At 39.1% G+C, this 7,918-nt stretch overlaps 1 pseudogene; it reads right to left on the bottom strand.

Annotated features, from left to right (window-relative positions):
- Positions 1-256: 256 nt before the first annotated feature.
- LOC149250974 (putative GPI-anchored protein At3g06035 pseudogene) lies at positions 257-6,710 on the bottom strand (annotated as a pseudogene).
- Between the last annotated feature and the right edge of the window lie 1,208 nt (positions 6,711-7,918).

Below are 7,918 nucleotides of genomic sequence, written 5' to 3' on the forward strand. Positions count from 1 at the left end.
ACAATCATCCCGACATAATGTTCTGCTAGTCACTATCCAGCATCTCGATATAACCTGCCTATGTACGTGTGGTTGTACACAGAAGCCATAATAAATGTCACTTCAACATCCATCAAATTGATAATATTCATATTTGAAGAGGGCAACTATTCACCAATTCACCAGAAAGTGCATAGTCTGTAGATGATAATGATAAATGATATGATAAAAAAAAATGTTTGGTATTTGAAAGTCCCAAAAAATTTGGAACCTGGATTATTAGAAGAAACAAATGGTCTTCAGGCTGCTAGAAGCAATGCTCCCAAAAGCGATAATACTAACAATGAAATGTTTGTACAATCAACTGTGCCTCTGTTACCTGTTTCATCAGCTGTCCCTCCGTTGTATGTTTGGAAACTGCCACCAATTGTATTTGTAGCAAGAACCAACACAAACCAACTGTCTTCTAAAGCTACACCTGCTGATACAAATTTGGTATCATTCACGTATTGGAAATATTGAGACGTTACAACCGTGTAATTGTTGTATGCTATCGCCGGATTTGAATCAGGAACACAATCAGGAAGGATAACTCCATCCTTGGTATTAGATATGTTAAGATGGCAGCTATCCAGTAACTGCGGATAGTTTGAAAATTGAGGTTCATTGCCAGGAACAGTATCTTCACCAGTAGCATTATTACAAGATTGACCTTTGAACTGTTCTGCAATCTGCTCAGCCAAACAAGCAGCATTTTCATTTTCTGTGAGAACTGGCAGCTTCCTTTCTTGCCTAAATTTGTTAATATCTTCCAGTAGTGTGTTTACAGCGACTGCAGTTCAGATTATATCAAAGTCAATAAACATTCATATGCAATCATACTGCACCGACTAAAATATTTGATTCCACTGGAGATGCATTAGGTTCCTGCTACAACAAAAAATAGAAAATAGACAATAGTAGACACCATCCAACATTCATTAACCACCAAGTCACTTCACATTCAATTCTTTAGATCTCACTGGCTTGAAAATGGAATTGACTAACTGAAGCTCATAGGTCCAAAAAATGCACAATGCTATTTGTCTCGGGAGTGGATAGACTGGAGAACCTGATCTTTATGGTGACCATTAGACCATCACAATTGCAGTTCACAAACATAAAGCATTATAGGAGATAGTGAATGAAAATAATCCGGATTTGTCCATTATCTATGTGGAAATTCAAAATGGAGGAAAGAAACTACCATCTTATTCTAACTGTGTTTACAAGGACGATCACGAGGCTTCAAAAGTGCCCAAAAGTAAATGACTTTAGTAGCCAATGGGATGTCGGATTTGCCTATGAGGTTGATTGCCTGTTAGGCCATCCACCGTGATTTTAATCTAAGGGAGGTCTCCCACTCCAACTGGCATCGATTGGGCCATGCCCCAGTCATGGGTAATAATTTTGACCAAACAAATAACCTGTCATAGTATCTTAGCCGAATGTAAGTATGATGCTTTATTAATATCCCATTCTCTATATTTGGAGTTGTCCTTTTTGTCTCAGAAAATCAATATAGTCACATCACCTATTTATATCATAGCTTTTGTCTCATCCAAACTAATATGGATTCTTCGTAAAACGGGAGAGGGATGCCTCTTCATAACAAGGAACGGGGTTGGAGAAATGAAGCTGCAAGTATGTAAGGCACTAAAAAATGTACCATGTGGACAAGTGGTTAGAAATTGAATTCACAAATTCTAATGTGCACGCATTCAGTAATATTGTTTGTCGACATACACGTAGGTATCTGTGTTATAACCTGTAAAATAGGTTTACTACTGTCCACAAACCTGTGCCCACCACTGAGGCTGACAGCTAGACTCGGATGGTCCAAAGTATCATACCATTATTTTAATTGGAGGCTATAGCTGCCTCAAATCCTTGCCTTCATCTTTATATATCCTAGATATGGCACGAGGTTCCTCGCTTAAAAAACTGCCTCTGTGCAAACACAATCTCAATCTCTATGTTTGGTAATGATTTTATTTTTGCATTTAATTAGAACGCAAATACATGTTAATCTACTTGAATGCTATGAAGTAATGTTCAAGAGTTGAGTGCATTTACTTTCTTGTTTGAGATTCTGAGGTTAAATTTCACTTTACAAGTTAGTGAATTTCAGTTATGTTTGTTGCAATAACTATAGTTTTGAGATAGAATCCGTATTTTCAATTTTTAGGTAGAATTCATCTTAGTATTACGGGTATAATAAATTTCCCTTTCAGGATATATTGGAAAACAAGACCAAACTAGAGTTGGGTTTGTGACCACTTGATCTGCAGTGAATAATTGTTCCAACAGTTGACTGCTGGACCACCCTCCATGTAACCCAGACATCAGAGGAGGCAGGAGAACAGTCCCATCTACAAGGGTAAGCTAAAAGAGAAAGAGGCAAGCATCATTCTAGGATCTCACAGAATTGAGATAATGGCCAATTTCATTCTGAAGAATGATGATCGTCAAGTTTTTAAGAATAAAGAATTAATTGATGTTGTGACCACCAAACTCTTTATATAGTGTGGATTATTTTGGAAGGAAGATGGATCTGGAGGCTTGTCTAATTTGTTTTAATTTGCTTTGAATAAAAAACAGGCAACAGTCACGAAAGGATCTCCTACACAATTACCTCACTCACATTATTTTCCCGTCTGTTTTCACCAAATATTGTATTTGCAACTAAGACTGAACTTTTAACAGCATAGATAGCAAGGAAAGGGGTGTGCTTCTCTCTCAAAACAAGCTACATTATCAGAGATATGTGTCTAAGTTGGACAAGCAGCAAATAGCGAGGCCCTTCAAGGAATTGGTCAGACTAAAGATTCTCAGAAAATAGATAAGAAGAATCTCTTTCCCATCAAAGTTGAAATACCTTTTGAACTTTACTAAGTATAAAAACACAAGAGATGATTGAGCACAATGAAGAAACAAAAATAATTTACTGAGCAGTCGGTCAGAGGGCCCCAACAGGAAGGAGATAACAGAGATGCCAACCAAGTTGGAAGTAGTAGATCTATACCCATTTGTTTAATAAATATTTGGTGAAGAAAACAAGGACTTGTTTAAGATATTGGTTTTTGTCTCGTCTTATTTTTCTAGGAAAGTTCCTGTAGAAGTTGAGTTCATAAATTGATTACTAGGTCAATCAAAATCAACAAAACTTATGGTCAGGTAACATAATTTGTTACAGAAAAAGTTCATGGCTAGGTAATGGAACATATCGAAGATTATGGAATTCATTTTAGATCCACCTATATCAAGTATGTCTGTGCAATAATACAACATGTGGGAAATTGTGGCCAAATGACATGTCTTCAAGTAATGTTGCTCAAACAAGCACCTGTTAAAAGCATTAGTTCTGGGTTACGTCTAAAGATCATATCAAGACTTTTTGACTATTGATCATGACAAGGATTTGATGCATGTTGTAGGCACGTGAGAACAATCAATACTGGCTTAGATTCCCTCAATATTCGGAGCATCTCCCCACTATGGTTTTCAATTTCTAATGTTTACATTTCTATCCATTGGAGCGGTTGCATTAACATGGACCCCATATGATTGCACAGCTGCAACTAGCCTTAGCCAAAGCCTCCTGAACTGTATATACAAGTTCAGACAAAGGTTACAACTCCAGTAAGCGATGAAGACCCCCAATCTTTAAAAGAATATCAATGGAGAATAGATAACCACCCTCAGGCCCATATGATAATGCCATAATACATATACTGTGGGCAAAAGTTGCTATCCACCAATAAGAAATGACTGCATCCATATGCAAAACAGCATGGCTAGTTAACCAGCGTTAGGTGCAAAAAACAAAAAGTCGTAGGTTTCCCAAGAGTATCTATTGCACCTGCATGCCAAGTACAACATGCCAAGTGGCACCTGAAGTCAACATGCATTCCAAGATAAGGTTTTTCATGATCAACCTAATCAACTTTAAAAAGGTCCTTCATAATTGTAATTTAACCATGTTCATCATTATACATGAAGAATAACAGTAAATTAATTCTTCTACCATATAAAAATACGCTTGACTTATAAGGCAAATGTAATGTCCTCAACGAATTAATGACCAAGGGGACTTAGTAGGGTATTTGTCCCTGTAGGCTATAGTCCGTTAAATAGGGGATAAAAGCCCAAAACTTACATTGTTGGGCGAGTTTGGGTAAGTTGGGTGAAAAAACCCAAAGTTCAAGGCTTTGAGTGTGACACTCTCAACCACTTAAGGAAGCCTATAAATTATGGAGGCTTGGATTCAATGGGAGGCATCAATTGGAGATCAATTCATTCTGTTTTGAGCAATAGCTCTGAGGGTTTTAAGACCACATTTTCATGGGAGGCATCAATTGGAGATCAATTCATTCTGTTTTGAGCAATAGCTCTGAGGGTTTTAAGACCACATTTTCTCTTGCCAATTTTGGTGGTGAAAGATTCCACCCTAGTTGGCATTTTCCTATTTTCTTCTCTCTGTTTTTTGGAACGAGAATTCTATCTGAGGCAGTGGTGTTGATCTTGTTCTGGCACCAAGAAATTCATCCAGGAGAAACAACGAAAATTCTTGTGAATCTGGATTTTGGTGGATTTTGGTTTTGGGCACAGGACGCTGCCTGGAAAGACCGAAAAGTCTCTCTTGTTTCATCTCTGTTCTCGCTACAGGATGTCATCCTAGATTAAAGGCACTGTACAGGAAATCGGTGGATGTTTTCTTCGGAATTGGAACAAATCGCATACTAAGAATCCTTGCTGAGTGTCCTGTAGATGAGGGTGCGTTTTTCCGTGAGAGCCGAGTGAGGAATTGGCTAACCCAAGAAGGTTTTGTTGGAAGCAAGATTCCTTTTGGGTCATGCAAGAGGACTGGGGTATATTTTGAAAGTCCATGCGATACGCATAAGCGGGACGGACTATTGTGGTTTAAAGCGAACTGTGGTATTAAGTGAGCGGCGGCAGAGTTGAACAGAAATCAGAATTTTCCGCTAAAGACAAAAAGACAACATCTGGACTTTATCGACAATAGCTGAAGACGCGGGAATTCTAAATATAATTCTAACTCAGCCGTAGAAGCCAGCGTAGATATTGAGTGCATATCGTAGACTGTATTTTCCCATTGTTGTTGTAGTTCTCGTCACTTCTCTGTTGACTGCAGACTTGGAAAATTAAATTAGAAATTCTGTGACGAATTGTGTAAAGACTAGTTTTTCTGAAGCATGCGTTAGTTCGGGAAGCAACGCAGTTGGCCGTTTTCCACAAATTCACCATCAATATTAAATTATGTTTTTCTGTTGTTGAGTCATTGTAATTTGCTGATTGGTTCGAAATCTATCAAATATTGGATCGTATATGTTCTGTGGGTACGTTGATAGACTTAAATGAAAAGTCATGGTACTGTGGTAAATTGGGTTCCGCATTTCAATATTGAAAAACCTGTGTATTGCTAGATTCGAACTCGATTGTGGTGGACTGAACTCCGCATTGTCATTTTTGTCAATGTGTATTACACGGTTTTTGAGCAAACAATTACATTATTTCTAGATTGTATTAAATATTACTACTATAATTGGAAAGGAAGGGTTACTGCTACAGGGAAACCTAGGGCAGATTGCCCTATCACATATCAGTGGTATCAGAGCACAAGCATCCTGCCAGCTTGTGGTGTACGCTAGTTTATGCCTTCTGAGGTTACTAGCAACGTCACTGTAAGAAAGGAGGAATACCCACCCTTCCTCTATGGGAGACAGAGTAGAACATGACCCTGGTATCTTATTCCAGGAATTGATACTGGGGACAGATGAATCAACTATTGCACCAGCAAGGACAACAAATGCTTCAAGGACAGCAGTAGATAGCTCAAGCTTTGACCCAAGGACAGCAACAAATGTGAGAATAATGCAGAAATAGTTAGTTATGATTGGTTGAACTGAATTAGTTGTAGGTAGTTGAACAGAATTAGTTATGAGTGGTTAGGATTAGTTGCACATATTTCCTATATAAGTGTGATGTAATTGATCAAATAGATTAATGAAGTTGTGTGTCTCTGTTATAGTTTGTGAGTTTTCTGTTTTAAGTTGGTATCAGAGCAAAATTCTGCCTGCGCCTCTCTCCTCTTCACGGGCAGTGAATCTGCCATTAGAGTGTGCGCAGTGAATGACTCTGCCTGGCGAATCTTGTCCACGGGAGACTCGTCAAGTTTTTCATTAAAGGATTGCGGCCCAACTGGTGCTGCCTGTATTGCCTAAGATTGCACGCTGCATCATCACCTGTCTGCAGAGCACGCCGTCTGAGAAGATTGCTGCGTCATCACCTATCTGCAGAGCACGCCGTCTGAGAAGATTATCCGCGTACTGCGAGCCAGTCATGGCGACGGTGACACGCCGTCTGAGAAGAAGAGATCTGCAAGAAGCGAGACCGTCGTTGGCCCTGTCCAGAACGCTGTCGAGAACCGTCGCTGTCCAGAACGCTGTCAAGAACTGTAGCGAGACAGTGAGGCCGAGATCTGCCGTGAGCGTTTGAGATCTGTCGTGAGCGTTTGCGAGCGTTTGAGATCTGCCGTGAGCGTTTGCTGTCTGCAGAGCGGCATCACATTAAAGCGACGGCCACGAATTTATTGAATGGTTTGGAAAATCACTTGCCTTAAGAACTGGAACCGTGTAGATCAGAAATAACCTATACGCTTCAGCGGCCATTTTTATCTTTAAAAACGGCATTTTTTTGCTGAATCTTTTGCCTACTATTGCTCGAGCCCTAACAACGTCAACAGGTATCTTATTTACAAGATTTGTTCGAACAGAACTGCTGATTATATTGAAGATTTTATTGAAATCTTTAACAAGATGTCTCTGAAAAAAACCCTAGCTTTCAACTAAGTCTTTTTCTGCTTACACATGACAGACATACTGCACTATTTTTTCTGAGTGTTCTGGCCCTTTTTTTTCTGAGTGTGAAGTGTATACGCAGAGTTTGTGTATACGCAGAGTTTTAGTTATTAAATTTCTCAGGCAGTGAGGCCTGCGGTATTATTGTTTAAGAAGCTTGTGATTTTTGTTTGAATTTGGTCATTGGTGGAGAAATGGCTAATCCCCTTGCAGATTCATATTTAAATGAGTCTTCAAAACTTGATGGAGAAAACTATGTAAATTGGAAATTTAAGATCATCACAGTACTGGAGGCATACAATCTCTGGCCGATTGTAAAAGGTGACGAGACCAAGCCTCAACCTCCTACTAACACTCAAGATTGGGAGAAGCGTGAAATAAAAGCAAGGGTGCTGCTACGCATATCAATGAAGGACAATATTATTCCTCACATTCGGGACTGTGAAACTTCGAAGGCGACATGGGACACTCTCAAAGGTTTGTATGAGACTTCTAATGCAAACCGTATTTTATTTTTAAAAACAAAGCTGCTATCTATCAAAATGGATACCAATGAAAGCATTAGCAACTTTGTTTCCCGAATTAAAGACTTTAGTGATAAGCTTGGTGATATTGGTGAAAAGGTTTCTAGTACAGACTTGGTAACTGTTACTTTAAAGGGGTTAGTCCCAGATTATAAAGTCTTTATTTCAGCTCTCTCAGCAAGACCGACACCTCCTACATTTGAAGAATTGGCTGGAATTCTTCTTCAAGAAGAAGAGCGCATGAAAACTTTTGAACTGGAGTCAAATGGTTCTGATTTGGCTTTGACTGCAAGAGGCCAAAGACCATTCCGAGGGAGACCATGGGACAGAAACAGAGGCCGTTTTCAAGCAAAGCAGAAAGGTATGGCACCTCCTGATTCTTATGTTAAAAGGAACATTGAATGTCATTATTGTGGAAAACCTGGACATCTCGCTAAAGATTGCTATAGGAGAAAGAATAATGAATCAAATCAAAGACATCGCAGGCATAATGGA

Source organism: Pinus tabuliformis, chromosome 7, assembly GCF_031772625.1.
Source record: "Pinus tabuliformis cultivar Carrire ecotype Pingquan chromosome 7, CPIR1, whole genome shotgun sequence".
NCBI classification, from domain to species: Eukaryota; Viridiplantae; Streptophyta; class Pinopsida; order Pinales; family Pinaceae; genus Pinus; species Pinus tabuliformis.